Source organism: Lissotriton vulgaris, chromosome 6, assembly GCF_964263255.1.
Source record: "Lissotriton vulgaris chromosome 6, aLisVul1.2, whole genome shotgun sequence".
In the NCBI taxonomy this organism is placed as follows: Eukaryota; Metazoa; Chordata; class Amphibia; order Caudata; family Salamandridae; genus Lissotriton; species Lissotriton vulgaris.
In genome coordinates, this window is record NC_141694.1 from 1,530,961,317 (window position 1) to 1,530,985,032 (window position 23,716).

The following is a 23,716-nucleotide window of genomic DNA, read 5'->3' on the forward strand; positions in this document are numbered from 1 at the left end:
TTGAACTCACAAAAACCACTGAAATTCACCAGTTATAGTTAGAGTTATCCCAAGTTACTATAACTTATGCCCAAAGGTAACTATAACTAATGCACTCGCCATGCACTGATAATTACCCTACATATTACATCACTCATTACATCTTCTTTGACATCACTGATACCACTGTGCATGGTGGGGTTAATGAGCTATACTTATAGAATGTCTATGTTTTTCTAAACTTAAAGTAATATTTAATTGCCATATGTTGATACTGTCCCGCAACATGCACAGCCTCTGGCCGACGGGGGTTGGCTGCAGGCCCTGGCCTTTAACCACGCCCTGCAGACAACTAAGCATGGGCTGAAAATTCGTTCCGCTCGCGAAATTTGCGGATTTTCCGCAATTTCACGATCCGCGAATCTCGCGAAATCGTGGTAAAATCCGTGAATCAGCGGGACAAATTTTCAGCCAAGCACTTACAGGGTTACAGCAGCAGGTGCAAAAGTTGAAGCTAATTTTTTGTAACCTTTTACAAAAGGGTTACAAAGAAATTAACTTCAACTTGGGCACATGCTGATGTAAGCCTGTAAGTGCTTCCTGGCGCCTCGTTGCCTACTTGCAACTATTCTCTGACCCTGCTCTGACCCTTGAAGCAGGGTCAGAGAATAGTTACAAGTAGGCAATGAGGCGCCTGTCACGAAAATTAAACCTCAAAAGGAAGCACTGACAAATATAAAAACAAGCATTTGCAATGCAATAGGTCTCGCATTAGGAAAGTTTGAGCTATTGGTCTTGTAAATGACAATTTTTTTTTTATTTATGTGTTGGTTTTGAAAATAGCTAAATTAATAGCTTTGTCATTTACAATGCCAATAGTTATAACCTTCGCAAATGTGACACCTATAGCATTTGTAATGCAACATGTTTTGTATTTACATGACTAAGATGTATTGATATTACAAATTACAATGGCTTTTAATTTTTTTAAATAATTAATACTTAAATAAAAGTGATTTTAATTCATAATGGCAATAGCTTAAACTTTTGTAAATAACTGTTGTGAAGATTATGTTCAGTGTATTTTATTGTGACCAAAATCCAAGAACAGAAGTGAAATATTAACATCTTTTTGTGACATTTGTAATAAAGCTTGAAACATTGAGAGAACATATTTGAACCAGTTGTTGTTGAATGGTTGCGCAGATTGATGCTGGGGTGGCGCTGAGTGGTGCTGTGGTGGTGCTGAGTGGTGCTGTAGTGATGCTGAGCGGTGCTGTAGTGGTGCTGAGTGTTACTGGGATGGTGCTAAGTGATCCTTTGGTGGTGCTGAGTGGTGCTGTGGTGGTGCTGAGTGGTGCTGTGGTGGTGCTAAGTGATAATGTGGTGGCGCTGAGTGATACTGTGGTGGTGCTGAGTGATGCTGTGGTGGCGCTGAGCGGTGCTGTGGTGGTGCTGAGTGGTGCTGTGGTGGTGCTGAGTGATGCTGTGGTGGTGCTGAGTGGTGCTGTGGTGGTGCTGAGTGATGCTGTGGTGGTGCTGAGTGATGCTGTGGTGGTGCTGAGTGGTGCTGAGTGATGCTGTGGCGGTGCTGAGCGGTGCTGTGGTGGTGCTGAGTGATAATGTGGTGGTTCTGAACGATGCTGTGGTAGTGCTGAGTGATGATGTGGTGGTGCTGAGTGGTGCTGTGGTGGTGCTGAGTGATAATGTGGTGGTGCTGAGTGATGCTGTGGTGGTGCTGAGTGATGCTGTGGTGGCGCTGAGTGGTGCTGTGGTGGTGCTGAGTGGTGCTGAGTGATGCTGTGGTGGTGCTGAGTGGTGCTGTGGTGGTGCTGAGTGATAATGTGGTGGTGCTGAGTGATAATGTGGTGGTGCTGAATGATGCTGTGGTGGTGCTGAGTGGTGCTGTGGTGGTGCTGAGTGATAATGTGGTGGTTCTGAGTGATGCTGTGGTGGTGCTGAGTGATGCTGTGGTGACGCTGAGTGGTGCTTGGTGGTGCTGAGTGATGCTGCGGTGGTGCTGAGTGATGCTGTGGTGGTGCTGAGTGGTGCTGTGGTGGTGCTAAGTGATAATGTGGTGGCGCTGAGTGATGCTGTAGCGGCGCTGAGTGATGCTGTGGTGGCGCTGAGCAGTGCTGTGGTGGTGCTGAGTGGTGCTGTGGTGGTGCTGAGTGATGATGTGGTGGTGCTGAGTGATGCTGTGGTGGTGCTGAGTGGTGCTGAGTGATGCTGTGGTGGTGCTGAGTGATGCTGTGGTGGGGCTGAGTGATAATGTGGTGGTGCTGAGTGATAATGTGGTGGTGCTGAGTGATACTGTGGTAGCGCTGAGTGATGATGTGGTGATGCAGAGGGCAGAAAGGCACAAAAAGCAGTCTAACAAACGGCAGAAGGCAGAAATCAAGGGAAAAACGATCCTAACAGGGGCAGAAGGGCACAAAAAAACAGTCTAACAGAGGACAGAAGGGCAGAAAAACAAGGGAAAAACGAGTCTAACAGAGGGCAGAAGGGCACAAAAAACGAGTCTTACAGGGGGCAGAAAGGCACAAAAACGAGTCTAACAGAGGGCAGAAGGGCACAAAAACGAGTCTAACAGGGCAGAAGGGCAGAAAAATAAGGGAATAACAGAGGGCAGAAGGGCACAAAAAACGAGTCTAACAGAGGGCAGAAGGGCGAAAAACAAGGGAAAAATGAGTCTAACAGGGCAGAAGGGTACAAAAACGAGTCTAACAGGGGGCAGAAGGGCAGAAGGGCAGAAAACAAGGGAAAACGAGTATAACAGAGGGAGGAAAGGCAGAATAAAGGAGGGAAAAACGAGTCTAACAGAGGGCAGAAGGGCACAAAAAACGAGTCTAACAGGGGGCAGAATGAATCCCGACTGCGTGTTTGTCCACGAAGATGCCACCTTTTTGTGCAATACCTCTACTCAACTGGAGTACTTTCTACTGTCTAATCAGTAAGTGCTCCCTCGTTGGCTAAATGTATAGGGGCAGATTCACAATAACTGGCGCATCCCTAGGGATGCGCCAGTTATTGTGCGCCGCAGCTCCGCCACCCATGGTCCACCGCATTTAGAATGCGGCGCACCATGTGGCAAAAACGGCACAGATGCGTCACGCATCTGTGCCATAAAAGCAGCGCATTGCTGGAGCAAGCCTTGCGCCTGCTTCAAGCAGGCACAGGGTTTTGACGCAGCATTGGCCTAAAAGTGACTGAGTGAAATCTTGTAGATTTCACTCAGCCACTTTTAGGATGGGTTCCTGCGCAGGAACGCTCTCCCCTGTGCCGGAACGCCTCCTGATGACGCAGGGCTTTACAACGTGGCGCATCTCTCAGATGCGTCACGTTGTTATTACCCAGCACCATGGCGCATCTTTTGTGCTGCCGTTGCGGCGAAAAAGAGGCGCAAGCGGCTTGTAAATCTGCCCCATAGTGCTTTTACTACACTGTAGCTGCGTAAAGGGCCAGAAGATGTGTCTCAAGCGACCATGTGTGCCTGTGCCTGTGTTACAGCCATTAATGGAAATGGGGTAACCCAAAAGGATACGGACCTGGGTATACTGTGGTAAGGATAAACAATGGTCCAGAACCTATTTATTTTAGATAGTCAATTCAATCAACGCATATTCAAACATTTATAAATTCATGGGCGTTCCTTATATTCGCCCCAAACCATAAGTGAACTCAGTTACTTGGGATGAGAAGAACAAATTATATATCACTACAGCACCAATATTTCAACAGGAGAGAGGACAACAATGTTTATTTCCTTGTCTCTAAACACGAAATTGATATTCTTTACAATTTTCTCATTACTTTGGAATAAAAGGTTGCCCCAAAGGAGCGTGCACAAAAGGAAGTGATCAAAAGGAAGTGCAGTGAATCAAGAGAAGAAAGGAAAATCAAAGGAATAAACAGGGTATTTACATTAATTTCAATGATTACGGTCTTGCAATTTCCGTAATATAGCCACCTGGCGCATGCAAAGATAAATAACAACTAGTCTCTAAGTAATATAAACACAACAGTCATGTCAAACGTGTGCACTTTTTGACAAAATACTGGGTTTAATGTGAAATTAGTATCGTCGAAGTTTTGACTCAGCTTAAAATCGTCCGGTGGGTTAAACCTGGACCTTGCGAGTCTTCATCAGGACATTCAATAATGGGGCAACCAAGGGTTAAAGATGACCCTGAGAAGAATAAAAGGGAGGGGAGTTATCCCGCTGTAGTGATATATTACAAAAGAGTTAAAAACCATTGGGGGATGGTTGCTTACCCAAGGGTGTAAGGCTAGACTGCATATGTCTCCTACTCAGTCAAGATTGGATCCTGCAAGACATAATGATGCAGAATATGGACTCCTAGTACTAATACACCCTAAGCGTTAGTTCAATCACGCTGGTGTTTCCAAAACATTACCTTATATTGAGGATGATTAGAGACTAGTTGTTATGAATTTATAAATATTTGAATATGCGTTGATTGAATTGTGCCTGTGTTACAGGCACACATGGTCACTGGAGACACATCTTCTGGCCCTTTACGCAGCTGCAGTGTAGTAAAAGCACTATACATTTACCCAATGAGGGAGCACTTACTGGATTAGCCAGTAGAAAGTACTCCAGGGCAAATCGCAAAAAAATCGGCGATTTCGCGAGAAAATTTGCAGATTTTTTTTGCGATTTCGCCCATACTTACAGCCAACCCCATGCTTCACAGGGTCTTCAGTCATGCTTAGTGGAAATGGCCAACAGCCTTATACAGCCAACCCTATGCTGCGCATGGCCAACCCATACTTTGGCCAGATGCTGCAAAGGGTTAGTCACAAAGCCTGGCTCTGGGGACCCCAGGCTTTTTTTATTTTTATTATTATTATTTTTTTTTTCCTCAACTAACCTATTATGGCCCTGGGGAGCCCATTCTCCAGGGCCATATACATTTATAGGGAGGGGTCCTTGTGCACCCTTCCCTGAGTTTCCTTAGGCCCTTGTGACCCCATTCCTCAGGGTCGTTTTAAAAAATAAAGGTGAGGAGGGCACACATCCTCAAGCCTTGATATGCCCTGGGGATCACACCCACCAGGGCTACTAATGAAAACTAAGGTGAGGGGGGCATGCACCCCTCCTCCCCAGGCCAATTTCGGCCCCACAGACCCCATCCCCCAGGGTCCAGTGCATTTTTGGGATGCATCTGGCCCCCCTCCCGAGGCCGATTTTGGCCATGGGACTCCATCCTCTGTGGCCCAGCACTATATTTTGTATATTTAATACAGTCGGGCCCTGGGATGGGGTCCTTGGAGTCAAAAAGCAGCCCCCCCTCCCCTTTACGTATGCATGCAGGCCTCGGGATATTGGATCCCAGGGGTTGAAAACAGCCTGGGGAGGGTGACCAAGGACTCCCCATCCCTAATACCATAAATATGTTTTACCCAGGTCCAGGAGACCACCCTTGTTTTTTGCTAAACATTTGCTGTAGAGTTGCAGATCCTTCGCAAATTCACAGCATAATATATTTTTTATGTTTTTGGCCCAGGCCTAGGTGGTCAGAGAGAAGAGACTCAGTCGAAAATATACTACTAGTAAAACTGTCAAAACAAAAACGCTCAACACTTACTATCCAAATCAAGGTCTTTGTTTAGAAAACCACTGTCTATATGAAGAGTTCCCTTCTACACATATAGAAACAATGTGAAAGAAAACATTGAAAGTGGCAAGTTTGATGTCTCTGGTTGTAATGGCTGTTTAGTGAGACACAACAAACTGAGTTTTATCTACCACTGGAATCTCAGTTGTCAACGTGCAGATAAGAGAGAGTTATTTTACTTGGCTCTTCTGCAACTCCAAACATTGGTGTAATGAGGAAGAACTGTTAGCCCAATATCACTGTAATGAGGATGTTTTCAAAGCAGGTAAAGGTCAAATTGAATGTTCAGTGTTTCCTACCTGTTTGAAAATGTTGAATGATGAGATTCAACGACAGGAGACTATAGCAGCCGAGTGTGCCAAGGATAGTTCACAAGATAGCCAGCAAAGATCCTCTTGGCCAGCCTAATATTCAGCATCAGGTGGTCATTGCTATGAATGAGGTGAAAATGCTATGCATCAGATGAATATTCAGGGCCTCATTTATGAGGTTTTGGCGCAAGGCTGTGATGCCCTGTGCCAAAAAGAAAAGGGCAGGAATGTGCTGTTTCTGTAAGATACGGTGCATTGCTGCCTTTTCCCCTGCGCTGGTGCACAATGGGCTGCCATGCCCCAGCACATGCACCCTTGCACCATGGTGCCTGCGTTGCGGAGATGATTGATTTTGTGCAGGAAGGGACACCTTCCTGCAAAAAATCAATCAATGTAGGTGATTTCCTCTTTCTATGTGTGCTGCAGAATGCAACACAGATAGAAAAAGGACAAAATAGGAGAAATAAAAACATTTTATTGGTGTTAGATTCAGACGCATTCCCAGGTTTACGATTTCTCATAAACCTGGGAATGCTTCAGATTCCATGGATGTTGGGTGGGAATACCCACAGCAACACTCATGGAACGTTCCTTTCACACATGACCAACAAAGTGGGGAGGATGATGGGGAGAATTTACAAATACTAACAGGGTTGATAATAACTCTATGATAAATAAAAAACAAAGATTGGGTAATACAGGCGGAAGCAGAAACTTTAAACATTCTGGACCACAGTTTATCCCAAGTTATAACAGGAAGAGAAACAGATAGGACAGTTTCCCAAGCAATCTCAATAACAGATTTAGAACGAACTGAAACAGTTGATAACAATAACTTATAAACAAGTGCAGCTTTAGGTCGTTGAGTCGAAAATAAAGTGTATAACGATGTGGAGGGAGTAATAAGTGGAGAGGTAGAAGGCAACACCAGTGTAATGAGATTGTATGGCAGTCGTGATGATGGTATATTCATGAAACAGGGAATCAGGTAGTTGGTAAGTGGTTTGCAATTCATGAAAAGGAATGACAGAAAGATTAGAAAGAAATTGATGGACAAACAAGATGTCCTTTTCCTTCTAGTATTTGAGGTAGAAAGATTTGCCTTTGTATTTAAGAAATTTGTTGTACCATACAATAGAAGACAGAAAGCATTGTAGAGGTGAAAGATTTTTTGTGAATGTGTCATAAAGCAATGTTTGGGAATATTTTAGAACGGGGACTTTGGGCAAAAAAGAACAATTAGACATAAAAACAATATGTTGAAAAGAAAAATCCTTTAATAGTGAGCGTTCAAAAAGTACCCATCTTGGAACGGGAGTGTCCATAAAGTCATAAACTAAAGAAAAGGATTGTTTAATGAGAAAAGCAGAATGGTAGGTCTTAAAATTGGGAAAACGGACACCACCCTCATTTTTAGGGCAGATAAGCTTACTTAGAGCAATGCAAGGGTGTTTATTATGCCAGAGGAATTTTTGGTACAAATGGAATTTATACGAGAAAAGTATACATTAGGAATTTTAAAAGGGAGCATAGAAACAGTATATAACACATGAGGGGTTATCATCATTTTGATAGTGTGCAATCTACCCCACCAGAAAAAATATAAGGAGGACCAAATTTGGAGGAGAGATTGAAGTTTCAATAAAAGTGCATTAAAAGTAAATTTGAGTGTATCAGTTAAGGACGAAGAAAACCAAATACCCAGGTATTTGATTTTGGATGGACACCAAGTGAAATCAGTAGTATTGAAAATATACTGATACCAAATAGGATTTAGGGGTAATACTTCTGTTTTAGATATTTAAGCTTATAACCCGATATAGAGGAATACAAGCGAACCCCGTCCAAAAAATGGGGAAGAGATTCAACCGGGTTAGCCATATAAATCAATATGTCCGTCCGCATATGCAGAGATTTTAGTTTCAACAGATGAGAGCTTAAAGCCAGTAATCTGAGAGTTAGTTCTGATACATTCTAAAAAAAGGTTGAAGGCAGAGGAAAAACAATACCGGGGACAGAGGGCAGCCTTTTCTGTACCCCTAAACAGCGAAAAAAACTTTGAAAATTGATTATTAACAAAAACACTAGCTCGGGGGGAAGAATATAAAAGTTTGACAAATGAAATAAAAGAGGGACCACAACCAAACCATTGGAGTGTTTGAAACATAAACTGCCAAGTGATACGGTCAAAGGCCTTCTCAGCATCCAAAGATAGGGCTGCGAGAGGGTCTTTACATTTTTTGCCATGAGAAATTATATTAGAAAACATACAGGCATTATCAAAAGCCAATCTTCCTTTTACAAATCCAACTTGGTCGGTTTTTTACAATCATAATTAATCAGTGATATAGGACGATAATTTTTGCAAAGGGAATTGTCTTTGTCAGGTTTAGGAATGATTACAATCAGTACGTCCATAAAAGGCCCAGAGGCTCTAGCCTCATCAATAAATGAATTAAAAAGTTGCAATAGTTTGGGGGCAAAAATTGAGTGAAAAGTAGAGTAAAATTCAATAGGCATGCCATCAGGACCTGGCGCCTTCGTTTTTTTCAAAGAATTAATAGCCTTAAGCACTTCCTGAAGAGTAATATCTTTTTCTAGTTGCTCAAACTCTTCGGGAAGGGATGGCGGTGTTGGGAGAACAGAGAAGAAAGAATGTAAGTTCTGATCAGATGGGTGTGTATCGTCAATATAAAGAAATTGATAGTAATCGTGAAAAACCTCAGCAATTTCTTCATCTGATAAGACCAATTTATAGCTAGATTCATTGAGAATTGGACCAATAGTTTCACGTTCAGATTTGATTTTTAAATAGTTTGCCAACATTTTCCCCGCTTTATTTTGTCCCCCATGAAATTTGGATTTAATCTTGAGTAGGGTATTACATGCTTCAAAAGTGGCAATTTTATTTAGCTCAGTTGTCGCTACAATCAGATCTTGAAGGGCATTAGAGGATTTAGAAGAGAAGTTCGTATGTTCAAGATTTTTAATATGCTTTAATTGTTGCTCATATTTAGATCTATTAAGTTTCTTTTTTTTAGAGACATAAGCAATAGTGAAGGCTCGAAGTGCAGCCTTGAAAGCATCCCAATTGTTAGAGATAAAGGTTTCTAGTGGGTTGTTGAAGTCAAAAAACTCATTAATAAAACTAGTAACCTCTTTTATGAAAACATTATCAGACAGAAGGAAGGTATTGAATTTCCAACAACTAAATTTAGATGAGGAGAGAGATAGGTCTAAAACAGCATAAACAGGTTGCATGATCGGAAATAAAAATTGAACCAATTTCGGATTTTTGAAGAGAGGGAAGGAGAGATTTACTATCCAAAATGTAATCAATCCTGGAACGGGTGTGATGCATTTTCAACAGCTCTAACTTTAACAAATGTAAGACCTATTGCATTGCAAATGCGAGACCTATTGCATTGCAAATGCTTGTTTTCTGAGCGACAAGGCGCTTATAATGAGATAATTAGGACCGCTAGTCCCAGACTTTAAAGAATGAGTCTGGATTGGGTGAGCTGCTCGTGAGAGCTCTGTTCAGGTGAGCAGGTAAAGGGTAGCCCAAGATGTGGATGAAGTGCAGTGGGCGAGGTACATATTTCTTTCTGGACTGTTCTTCAGTGACTAGAACATAGGGAAGGCTGGTTTGTATGATGGTAGTCTTGTGTGGCCTAAAGGTAAGGACAAGCACAGCCTTTTTTGCTCATGCGTAGGGTAGGCTTGTAGGCTTGCTATAATATTGGGTATTGGGAAACTACAAGCCCCAGCATGCATTGTGCTGGAAAGGAAAAAACCAGGACTGGCCGAAAGTCATCCTCACTACACGCGCAAGATGACAGGTGTACATGCCCCAAGTTAGTCTCACCGACAGTTTTCCATCTCACACCAATATCTCCATGAGTTAGGGCGTCTCCTCAGGGGGGGCTTGTGGGAGCAAGAGGCGTTGCTGTTCTCGCATCGTGAGAATTAAGTTGTTCTCGCTGGCACTACTACGTGGCATCTATGCAAAATAATACATGGCGCCGAAATGCAAAATTATCCAGCATTGATGCAATGTAGGAAGTGACACCCATTTGCATTCTCACTGCGCGATTTATGTTCACATGTGCTGCTGTTCATGATGCATCTGGTGTGTGTGATAGAGTGTGTGTGATAGAAGCTTGCTCCGCAGCCTTTGCTACGACTGATTTGTGTGAGTTGGAAGCTTGCACTGCTGTCCATGCAAGTTTGTGAGTTGAACTCTTGTGCTGCTGTCCATGCCACAGCTGGTGAGTATGATAGAAGCTTGCACCGCTGCCACTAGTATAACAATATTCCACGCGGTGCAGGGGTCCCCAATGTCCAGGGGGCCCCTTCACCACAAATAACCAGCGGTGCCATCTGCTCCTCTGCAGCTGATGGATGGAGCTCGCGCCCTCATCCTTCTGGGAAGGCGGGTACGTGGCCTGCAGCACAAGCTGTTTTGAGTGTTGGATGTCAGGGCTGGTGAGTAGCTGTGACGTCAGCTTGCCGTATGTCTTCCCCAGGTGATAATTGTACTGGGGGCAGAAGCCTCCATACCTACGTCTCAAGGAGACACCACAGTGTGAGTACCACTTCTTAGACTAAACTTTCAGCCATAGTTAGATTTCTACAGTATTCAAAACATACATGTAAAGAAACACAATTCTTTGTTGGTTCCCGTCTACGCCCATTGGCACTTTACCCGTACTGTCTGACCTAGGTACAACATTAATACCGCAAAGGACTAACTCCTGTGCTCCGAATTGATTTATTCAAGCTTCTTAGAGCCCAGCAGCAGTCTATATATCATTGGTGTAGCAGATGCAGTGGCACCGGAGCCATGGCCTTTGAGATGTCCACTCCTCATGTATCAAAGTCCTTTACAATCTACCTGCTTGCATGGGAACCCATGGCCCCCTTGATATGCATCTGGGTTCCCAAGGGTAAGTGAAATCAGGCAGTTTTATAAAAATTAATGAAATTATGCTTTTACAGTGAAATGGGGTTTGCCGGTACCTCATGAGACCTTTTTCAGATGAGCTCACACTTCACATAAAAGTCTCGCGAGATACCGGCAGAATGGTTCCATCATTACATGTCTCTCGTGAGACATTTTCTGCGTGAACCCTTCTCCAGCATGTAGAGCATTATTCACAATTTGGAAATGCAAAGTTTAGAGAAATTTAGCAAATTTACTTTAACGCAAAATTCAGGAACTACGTGTATTTCGCCAGAATAATAAAATTAAAATGAAACGAGCAACAGCCGAAGAAAATTAATGGTGCGTGCGAGCAGCCAGCCTCTCTTTCCTTCTTTAATTTAGTTGCTTCCCTGTGAAATGGATCCAAAAAAGAAGAAGCCTACGAGTGGAGCTTGCGCGCGTCCCACAGCGAGACATGTGGTTTCAATTATTGCGCCCGTGTCTGGGCACGATAATTAAAACCACATGGCAGCGGTGCGCATAATATAGATACCAATAGGCCATGGGCGGAGCAATGCGCCCTCCTTTGGCCAATTGCATGTTGTCTTTGATCAAAAGAGGTACGCAAAGGCCATTAACCTGGGCCAAAAGAAAAAGCACACGGCGAGCATGTGCGATGCGATTCCTAAGTCCTTTCCAAACCCCCTACATGAGGTCTCTCACTGCACGAGCAATGCTGCGCACTGCAACACTAGGCGCGAGACCTAAAAAGGACACCCAGACACAGGCATTGGTTGAGTGATAAGAAGGGCCAGTCAAATGTAACAGCTTAAGGCCTAGTCTTTCCTGAGAAGATAATCTTGGTTTTATCTGCCTATAGTTTCAGAGACTATTTCCTTATCCAATCTGCCACCGAAAACATGCAGTGAAACAAGAATCTCAGTATCATCAGCATAAGTCATCATGTTGAATACAGCCAAATGAATCACTTTAGTCAAAGAACGAACAAATACGATAACAATGGTTGGACTAAACCCTGAGGGACTCCATGGGAAACAGCTTCAATGTACAAATTATAAAGAGCAAGATAGACAGACAGTCTGGAAACTGTTGGACAGATAAGACCTAATCCTACAACCTAGATCCTTTTCACTGCCTTTTCGAATAACTTGAGACATCAGGCATTACATCAGGTATTACCTCATGGAGGTGGTCAAAACCTTTCTTGCCTTGAGCTCCTATTCAATTAAAAAAGCGCTTTTTCAAAAAGGCACACCAGATGTGGTCAGAGTAGAGGCGGAAGTCCCAGATTTGGAGAAAAGAATGGCTGATATGGCAGCTCAGGGAGACGCGCATTTGTTGAAACTGAAACAAGACGAATACAAAGGCCTCTCTAGGGAAAGGGCAATCTCACATAATAAACACGTGCAGAGCCGGGTGTCTGAACATGAGGATAAGGCCGGTAAGCGGATTGCTTGGTTAGAACGTGGAGCGCGTGCCTCTCGTCTGGTGCTGAGCTAGAGGGGCCGGGACCCGATAACATCACAGACCCACAGGCGGTGGCAGACGCCTTCTCAGAGTATTATAAAGAAGGATATACCTGAGCGAATGGTTTCACAGAGATCGAAAATAGTGAAATCATAGGAGATATAGCCATGCAGAGTCTCTCAGAAGAAAACAGGATATAATTAGATTCATCTATTACAGATGATGAAATTGCCAAGCAATGAGAAGCATAAAGTCCGGGAAGGCGACTGGTCCTAATTGATTGCCTATAGAATTATATAAACTAAATGCCCATAAAATCACTCCGCATATCCGTGCCATGTTTCTGGAAAGCAGAAACTTGGGGCAACTCCTGTATGATCAACGAGTGGCAAATATAGTAGTTATTCATAAAGCGGGCAGGGTTAGGACGTCCCCTTCCTCGTACCGGCCCATCTCACTTCTTAATGCAGAGCCCAAGATATTGGCGAAGTTACTTGCCACTAGGTTGGTCAAAGTCATCACAACTCTTATACACCTCGATCAGTCTGGCTTTATGCCACATCGTAATACAGCCCTGAACCTGCGGAGACTTCATGGGATTTTGGGTGGCTCCCCTAAGATACTGGAACCGGCGGTCTTGGTGTCCCTGTATGCCACCATGGCATTTGATCGGGTTAAATGGGCTTATCTATTTGCGGTTCTGACCAAAATGGTCTTTGGCACGGAATTTATTGAGTGGTTTCGATTGTTATAAGCCGCTCCTTTGGCCAGAGTGATCGTAAATAACTGTAAATCAGTTGACTCCGCCCTTGGCAGGGGCACGAGACAGGGATGTCCGCTGTCCCCACTTCTTTTCGCACTAGCGCTGGAGCCGCTGGCGGTGTGGGTCTGATGGGACCGATCAATACGCGGATTGCAGTGGACTTCGGAATGGGAGGATAAAATTTCGCTTTATGCCGATGATATCCTGTTATATCTCACTGACCCCAGAGCATCCCTGAGCAACTTCTTGGATGTCCTGACAATATTTTGTAGATACACTGGGTTCACAATAAATTGGAAGAAGTCGGTATTGTTTGTAATATCAGCGTGCCCCATACAGATCGAACTGGTGGGATTTAAATACCTTGGCATATACATAACACAGCAAGATATGCTAATAATTGAGAGCCCTCTTTGAACCGGCTTAGAAGAGATGTGGAACGTTGGAGGGCCCTCCACCTGTTATTGCTTGGAAGAGCGGTATTGTTCAAGATGATGGCCTTACCTTGGTTCCTATAAGTATTCCAAAATACTATAGACCCAGTGCCTGTTACCTATTTAAGGGAGATTGAGACTCTCCAAAGGCAGCTTCTTTGGGACGGTAGGGCCCGCATAGCCTTTGTCAAGCTGACTCTTCCTTGGTATGATGGGGGCATTGGTCTAGCAGATTTGAAGAAATATTATTGGGCCACTCATGTTGCGGCAGTGAATCATGTAATTTATGGACCCCCGGGGACCCTGGCTTTGCCATGGACCGTGGGCAGGCTCCGGGTGGAGATATCGTTAAAGCATTGTATGCCAGACCTGGAAGATTCACGTTATCGGGTCCAACGGCACATGCGGTACACGTCTGGCATGCGGCTACTAAAGGTTTGAAATGGGAAGGGAAGCTGACGATGGCAACTTCCATGTTTATTTCGGAAAAGCTTGGGAGCCAGTGGAGGACTAAAGGGTTTGACAAGTGGGACCTTATTGGAATTAGTCAGATCAAAGATGTATGGGGGAAGGGCTGTGTGCAGACTTCCGAGTCTCTTCAAAAACAACACAGCCTACATGATAATGAACACTTCCGCTATCGACAGATTAGACATGCCCTCTTACCTCACATACCCCTAGGCACAGAACTACCGGAGGCCTCCCCCTTGAGGACCGAGTGCTTGACGGTCATCTCCCAGAAAAAAACATATCCCTGATCTATAAGAAACTAATTAATAGTATGGAAGATCCACTTGGGTGCATTAGAACAGCGTGGGGAGCCGATGGATTGGAGTTGGATGATGAAGACTGGGTGGAGGCGGTCTCCTGCCCAAGGTGGTTGTAATTCAGATGAGGCTTAGATTGGTGCAACTTAAAATCCTACATAGATCATATGTCACAGGGCTTAGACTGGAACACATGGGGAGAGCGTCAAGCGGAGACTGTAGGAGGGGGTGTGGTGAATTGGGCACTTTCATGCATATCCTATGGCACTGTGATGAGATACAAACTTATTCGATGAAAACACATGATGTGATTAAAGAAGTTCTGGGGGAGGTGATACGTCCAGAGGCCGGCAGATGTTTATTGAATATATGGGAACCCACAGATTTGAATGGATATCAGAAACAGTGGGTGACATTGGCGTGTATGGTGGCGAAGCATAACATTGCTCAATTATGGGGAGCCAGCCAGTCACCCCAGCCCAGCAAGTGGTCCCAGGATTTAGACTGGTGTATGTTTAGAGAGAGGGTGGTATATGTGGCTCGGGGTTGTCCGGAGAAGTGGGGGAAGATTTGGGGGGTTTGGAATACTTATCGTGGCAATTTGTGTACTCCCCCGACGAGACAGCTAGAAGTTGAAGCGCTGGAGTCCCCATGATCCGAAAACCTTATATACTGTATTCGCGATTTTGTACGAATGACAGTTCTAACCTGCAATGTTGATATAATTTGCTCACCTGATGCTCTTATATATTGTTTTGTTTGTTCTTTATTCAATAAAAATATAATTTTTTTTTAAACGCGCTTTTTCCATGCAGCTTTTTCTTTTGCCATAAATAGTCACTAACTAGTTCTCAAACTTTACAAAACACTTCAGTTTCTTCACCAGTTATCCAGGATTTAGCAGAACAAACAGCTGCTGCACTAACATTTGCCTTCGAAGAAAATTCAAATGAAATGCCTATTTTTTCATATAAAATAACCTGCAATAAATGAAGTTAAAACACAAAAATGCGGTGAAACCAGCAAGCCACGTTCCAAGATACCAAATGCAGTACCAACACCCTACTTATGTACACTTTAATGATATGTCTTCTGAAGCAATAAACACATAAAAAATGTTGTAGCAAATGCAGTGCAATCTGCCAGAGACAGTGGGGTCTATTCACAAAGGTAACCTTACATGTGAGCAAATCTACACATGTAAGTTTACTCTTCCACTTTTGAGTATTCATCATTTTTAAGTGTCAAGTTACTCACAAGTGCCAGATACCTATCTTGTACTATATTTTCTGCAATAAAAACGTGTTAATAAAATGTAAATTATTTTTCAGAAGTTTAGATTATAAAAACACTCCCACCCAAAGTAAAAAAATATATATATTTCTTATTACATACTAAAGTTATTATAAGTGATGTACAGAATTAATTGAAAGCAATTTAATTATATATTTAATAAATAATTAATGTTACATTCGTTTTTAAAATAAAAAAATATGCATTTAAATATGGTAAAATAAAGTAAAACGTGATTTCTTTATAGATTTTTTTTTACATTTTATCAAATGTATTCATATTTGTAACTAGTCTAACTCATTTAATTTAATTTAACAGTATTTCCTATGGGTTTTTATTTTAAGTCCCTACTTCCATTATTTTCCAAGGGAGGGTGTTGATGGACCAGTGGTTGGCCATTGATGGTATGGGACTTACTCCACCTCGGACTACATTTACAACTGCTTTGTGTTGTTTTTGGCTCTAGTAACTTTAGAAGTGAAGTTTTGTGGGTGGGAGCACTTCCCTCCCTAAAGTCCCTCTTATTCCTTCCTTAACCCCTCATTAGACCACTCTTAACCCCTCCCACTTTGTAGTAGGTAATCCCATTTTCCAGCTACTCCACTCTGTCCCACTTATATTTACTACTAAAATGAATACTTACATCTGCGAGGAGACCTTCCAGTTGGTACAGAGATACCCGTACAGAAAAAGACACAAAAAGGCAAAGGGGGCACCTCCGCACGTAGGTTTATGATAGCCTTTTGAAGTATGTTAGAAATACTAACATCCTACAAAAGGCAGTTTGTGAATAGGCCCCCAGAATTTTCTCTTGAAAAAAGCCTGCGCCCAAAAGTAATGGTAACATATCTAGATTTACTTCTAGATGAAGTACAGGAACTTTTGTGGCCCAATACTCCCAAAAGATCTCCATATTTTTATGAAACTGCTCAAACCGTCTGTACCTTTTTGCATGGAGAGATGTTTATGTTGTATAGTGAATGCTTTCCTGTCTGACAGTAATTAAGGCCTACTGGGTTAGGCAGATTGCATTGCAGCTGCACATTATGGCTACTGCCTGACCCAGTATTATGGCAACCGCGATTTCCATGGCTGGTAAGTAGCAGGGCTCCAATTCCAGCTTATACTAATAATAATAATAATAATAAGGCCATTTCTTAAGCGCCTGGTTACACCAGTGACGGTGTGTCCCCGCGCTAAAAGACTGCTGCTCCCAACTGAAGCTAAAACCAAGGTACAGGAAATTCCCGAAGTGTCAGAATACACTTACTCTGGAAAAAGATGAGTTTTTAGATTCTGTCTAAATCTTGTTTCGGAAGGCTCCATCCGAAGGTTCAGGGGGAGGCCATTCCAGTGCTTGCTAGCCAAGAAGCGGAATGAGCTGCCTCCCATTCTGGACTTATAGACACTGGGGAGTTTGAATAACATCGCTCCAGCGGATCTAAGATTACGAGAAGGGCGATGGATGATAAGGAGTCTTTGCAGGTATTTAGGGCCTTTTCCGTGGGCAATGCGGTGAGCCATACAAAGTGCCTTAAATTTAATACGCTCTACAATGGGGAGCCAGTGGAGTTTGCGTAATGCCGTTGTGCCAGATGCCCTACGTGGAAGGTTTAATACTAAACGGGCGGCGGCATTTTGGACACATTGAAGTTGTTGAATGCCTTTTTTGCTCAGGCCAAGGAGAAGGGCATTGCCGTAGTCCAGATGCGGCGTGACTAGGGCGTGGATAAGTTTCTTCCTGACACCAAAGGGAAGCAGGTCGAGAACTTTGCGGAGGGTTTTGAGAATTCCAAAGCATTTTCCAGTGATTTTATTAATTTGTTGCTTGAAGGACAACTCTGCATCAATCATGATTCCCAGGTTTCTTACAGCCTCTGCTGGGCGGGGGATAGGCCCTAGTTCCGTTGGCCACCAGGCCTGAGACCAGGTAGATGACGATTTGCCGATCACTAGTAGCTCAGTTTTTTCGCCATTAAGGCGAAGGCAGTTGTTGTTCATCCACCCAGCAACTGCCCGCATACAGTTGGAAAAATTAATGGCTTCCTCAGGTTGGTTATTAGCAAGTTGAATTATTAGTTGGGTATCGTCAGCGTATGTGACGATATCCACACCATAGGATTCCACAATATGTGCCAAAGGCTCCATATAAATATTGAACACCGTGGGGCTCAAACTTGAGCCCTGTGGAACCCCATGCCTTAACTTGCGGGGGGATGACTTATAGGGAGGGCAATGTACCTGGAAACTCCTGTTTTCCAGGAAGGATCTTACCCATTCCAAGGCTGGACCCTCAATTCCCATATCTGATAGACGTGACAGCAGCGTTGAGTGCAGCACGGTGTCAAATGCTGCACTGAGATCTAATAACACCAACGCTGCTGTCTGCCCTCCGTCAACAAGCTGTCTTAAGCGTTCTGTAGAAAACAGAACCGCAGATTCGGTTGAATATCCTGCTCTAAAACCTGACTGGGTTGAGTGGAGGCAGGAGTTCTCTTCAATGAATTGCATAAGTTGTTTATTCACAACCTTCTCCACAACTTTCCCACAATAGGGGAGAAGAGATATTGGTCGGAGGTTTTGCAGTTGAGAGATCTGTATATTTGCTTTCTTTTTCAGGGGTATAACCTGAGCGGTTTTCCAGGCATCCAGCACATGGCACTCCTGGAAAGAGAGAGCAATAAGCTGTTCAATCTGCTCGGCCATGCCATCGAGGACTCCCGTACATCGCTTAGGGGAGATCACATCCAGGGGGGATCCAGATTGTATTCCCCTCATAATCGAGAGCAGGTCAGATCTCTTAGGGACTATAAAGGTTGTCAGCTGGGGCTTGGTGTCGGAAACCTTTGTCACGGTTGAGTGATGGTCAAGGGGGCTGTTTGAGAAAGTATCGTGTATTAAATCTACCTTTTTCACAAAAAAATCTGCAATCTCCTCACATAACTCGTTAGAGTATGTGTCTCGAGCCTCAAGTCTGGTGGGGACCGTGAGCTCTTTGTATATTGAAAACAGTTCCTTAGTGGGATTTTTAGCATTTTCAATACGTTCTTTAAAATACACACCTTTGGCTGCTCTAATAAGTTTGTGATACATTTTTAATTCATTTTTATATTTTAGTTTGTCCTCTACATCGTAGTTTTTCCTCCATCCTCGTTCGATGTGCTTACATTTGGCTTTCGCTTCCTTGAGTTCTTTGGAGAACCATGGGGCCGTTTGAGTCTTTCTAACAGAGGGTTTGGAAGTCCACGGTGCTACTATGTCCAGAGCACTGGACATCCATTTTTCATATTCTTCCCATGCCGTGAGTACGGAGTCGCTGGAGGGGGGAGGTTCCCTCCCAAGGGCAGATTTAAACTTTTCTTCTGAAAAGCTCTTCCAGTCTCTACGATTCATGGGATTAGAGTTGGGCACATTAGAGTTAATCGTGCTATAATCCTCAAGAACATTTTGTACCTCAAAGGGGATGACAAAATGATCAGACCATGTAATCTGTAGTGGGATATGAATTTTCTTTTTTTGCCACATTCCATCTAAGCAGAACCTTCGGCTGTAACTGCCAATTTTCTCACTGTGGAAAGCGGGCATAGAGAAACGCACTCACTTTTTGCTCCTACCAATGTGTACCTCCTCAGATGGCAAACTGCAAAACATGAAAAGGCATTGGCAGGTAACGGTTTGGACTGAAGTGATGTAGTGACACCACAAAAAAACTGAAATGGCATCTGGTGAACTCTTGCAGGCGTTTCACTTCCACATGTCCTTATACTTTATGATTCATGAATTGGACATGAGTGCAAAAGAAATTTGATAAGAACCAAGAGCCCACACACATCTCAGTGATCTCCCTGAGCTGGAGGAACAATTGACAATGCAGGTCCTGAACTTAGAGTCCAACAACGTAGTCAAATGAACACAAATCTGAAGCGGGGATTCTTAAACCTCAATCTCTTTGTATATTCATTCAAAAAGGATCCTCCACTGGTCGTATGGACCTTTGGTTGTCGACTTGGAGTTTAAGAAACAAGCTAGCATCAGCAATACATGCAAATTACAGTGAAACCAATATGACTCCACAAGGTTGACAGAGAGGATGGTTTCCAAACCATAGGGGTTTATTAACAAATTTAGTCAAGGTTACAATTCAATCAATAATCAGCAAGTTAGTTTATACAATAAGAATTTATATTCAAATGATCATGCATTATGAATTTGTATATTGTCAGGAAAAAGACGCAAAATATAACGAAATAAAGAAGACAGAATATTAGGTAAACAGGTTCCATAAAGGAACTTCCTTATTCTAAAAAGGTATTGAAAGGGGAACAGCGGATTTCTAAGAGGAAGGTGTCAACAGCAAATGAACGAAGTTTAATGTTCAGGGGATAGGTACAAGATCATGAATCTCAGCACCCTGGTGGGGGAAATCAGCATAATCATGAAGAGATCTTCTCTCAGCGAAGATAGGACAGGGTCTGCTAACTTGTTCTACAAAACACATAATTATTATGTGAAGGAAAGTTCTGGAAGACACTCCACATTGATTCCCACCAAACGGGCCAATCATCTACTGTCATTCTCTGGGAGCATGTAGACTCCCTAGTTTCCCAGCACTGGACGAAAAAACACATAACTCTGCAACCTTGGATACATCACTGGTCCGGTCTGCCTGTTACAGACGAATCTCTCCCACCACCATATTCTTCGTGCCCACAACCAAATTCCAATCAATTTCTAGCTATCTATCAGTTTCAGTACAATAACAATACATCTATTCTAGCTAATGGGAAACCCGATAAGACACATGCAAAAAGAGAAAGAACACAACGAGGCTTTCAGAGCATTTTATAAACATGGAGTGCATGTGACTCGGGTCTGGTTACAAGTTAGGCCAACTTTAGAAAAATATGGCTTCCAAGCAATTGCAGTCAGCATGAGTAAATGCACTGGTTACATTTCAATGCTATATCTGCGGTTTTCCTCTCAGGCAAATACAAACACCTGCTATATTTGATAAAAAAATAATTGCATACGGATTAATAGGGTTAAACACACATTAAGTATAATGTGCATATAAATACGTGGAACACTAAATTATTTGGCTCCACACAGCACGACAGAGCATATTTACTGGTGCCAAACAGCATAGAAAAAAATAATGTACATGTAAGAAATATACAAGGGATCTAACAGTCTAAATAATTTTTGGGATCACCACAAATGGGTTCCTAAGGAAAATGTGAAAATGTTATAACAACAACCGTGGATTTAGGGTCCAAGGGAAAAGTTTAACGACCAGTGAGGTAAAATCTCCCCTGTATAATTACAATTAACCACATACACTCACCTCGGGTCTTGGCAAAGCACTCTTAGGTATTATGCTAAGTGTCCAGCCTATTATACCTCTCAACCGAGATCAGGCAGATACAAAACAAAACTAAAAAACTATAATAACCAATAAGGGGAATTCATAGCTTAAAGACTAGAACCCTCACTCACCCGAAGGTGACATGCTTCATCATGTGGGTCCTCCTTACCAGTAGGGAAAACCTAGTCGCTACTGGGAGCTACGACTTCCTTGCTGTTATGAAGGAGCTCAGAGATGTTTTTTCTCAAGGATGGATACTAAATCCCATATGTGAGTCTGCTGGGGATAGTGAGGGTGCAGCGCAACAGGAGAAAAGGGGAAAGAAAAAATCAATCCAAAAAGTAGAAGAGAATTAAAACTGTCTAGGATAGATGCACAACCGTAAATTTTATTCTTGTGCTCTACCTGACAGAGTTAAAAAGCAATGCAAAACTGTGGTATAAATATAAAACTACTGTTAAGTCATGGTCGACATGTTTCAGCCAAATGATCAGTTCTTCAGGACCAACTATAGTGAACTTTTTTTTGCTGCTGCTGATATATGTGAATAAAAAAGATAAATATACTAAACCAGTATTCCTGTTTTCCTTTTTTACCGGGTAATACTTGAAGTATCCTCTACTGTAGGATAGTCAAACCTCACCTCAACCTGCAGGCCTCTCAGGAAAAGAGGCCCCGCGCTGTCTGTTGGTACCTCAGTAGTGTGAGAGCTTGCCCTGGGAGGTCAAGTATTGCCTGGTAAAAAAGGAAAAAGGAATACTGGTTTAGTATATTTATCTTTCTTTATTCACATATATCAGCAGCAGCAAAAAAAGTTCACTATAGTTGGTCCTGAAGAAAGCCACCGATACAGAGAACTGATCATTTGGCTGAAACATGTCGACCATGACTTAGTAGTTTTAAATCTATACCACCGTTTTGCATTGCTTTTTAACTCTGTCAGGTAGAGCACGAGAATAAAATTCACGGTTGTGCATCTATCCTAGACAGTTTTAACTCTCTTACCATTTTTGGATTGATTTTTTCTTTTTTCCCATTTTCTCCTGTTGCGCTGCACCCTCACTATCCTCAGCAGACTCACATATGGGATTTAGTATCCATCCTTGAGAAAAAAACCATCTCTGAGCTCCTTCATAACAGCAAGGAAGTTGTAGCTCCCAGTAGCGACTAGGCTTTCCCTACTGGTAAGGAGGACCCACATGATGAAGCATTCCAACTTTGGGTGAGTGAGGGTTCTAGTCCTTAAGGGATGAATTCCGCTTATTAGTTATTATAGTTTTTTTGTTTTGTTTTCTATCTGGGTGATCTCAGTTGAGAGGTATAATAGGCTGGACACTTAGCTAAGAGTGCTTTGCCAAGACCCGAGGTGAGTGTATGTGGTTGAATGTGAAAATGTGTCATGTAGAGATGGAGAAAAGTGAAAAAAGGTTGGTAGTTCGAGTTTAATTTAGAAAAACATAAGTGAAGGGAGAGTGTGGATGGGAGGGAGTGGGAAGGGTACTATTTCTACATATTGTGTCCGAAAGGTTTTGAAATCCTTGTGATCGATCACGTTAGCGTTCATTCCATGATAGAGGAGTACAGCGCAGATGAGGGCAGGAGGGGGTGGGGTGGAGAGGTAGGGTAGTTGACAGCAACCTACTGTGCTGAATATACACCAGAGTAATTATCATTTAGGCATGATCGCGATCTTGGTACAGAACACAGTATAATTGTTTTTTTCTTTTTCTTTTGCAAAAATATAATAAAGCACAAGTTCTAGAAAAAAAAATTGGTAAAGAGTGAAAATTTCTTGTGGGGTGTTGCTGTACTTACTTTTTTTATGTTTAAATTTTTTTAATTGAATTTTCACATATCATGCCCCCCCTGGAAAGGGGGGGTAAGGCACAATGATAAATGAATTACTCATACTTGTACACAGTAATAAATTACATTTCAATGAGCAGTAGCACATGTTGTAGTCCACTAGCGTCATGTGTTGCTGTACTTACTTAACAGAGATTAGATCGCTCTTCCCTGGTGTCTGTATGGTACAGTCAACCACCAAATCTGTATTTTGAAATGAAACCGAATTGTGTAAAATCCCCAGATTAGAATGTGTATCGTAAATTAACGCAACTGAATAGACACGGCATCTCTTCATTGAGAACCACTGGTGTATTAGTAAAACTAGTATGGGTAAAACGTACATACATTACGCAACCTCTCTGGTTTTGTGACGTCATAATAAGCAGACACTGACGCAAGAAAAGCAGCTAAACTCAGAATCAGGGGTAAGGCAGTGTTACAGACTATGAGGCAAAAAAAGTGAACACAGCCAGCATGAGGTACAGAGAAAAGGACACAAACGGAGACAGCAGAAAACACTGATAAAATATTATTCGTAAGCAATTGGAAGATGTTCCGATGTCGGGAAAGTGGATTCGAGAGCGAACTGAGAAGATGGCAGGTGCTCAAAGAATATCCATGAATACACGAACAGTTAGAAAAGGTACGAGTTTATTGTGGCCCAGAGTATAGCTGTTTATCCTAATAAAAAAGTTGACAATTCCAGTTTGCTACAATCCGTTGTAATTACAAGAAACGTGAGACTTAATAAACATTTGAAGATTATTAATATTAATGTCACTTTAAATTTGGAGAATATTTGGCAGACTTTTAATCGAGATGAAATAGATATACGCTCTGTCCCCTTCGTTCACAGTAGCTATTCACAAATGTTTTATCACTCTCGAAAACTTTGTTAA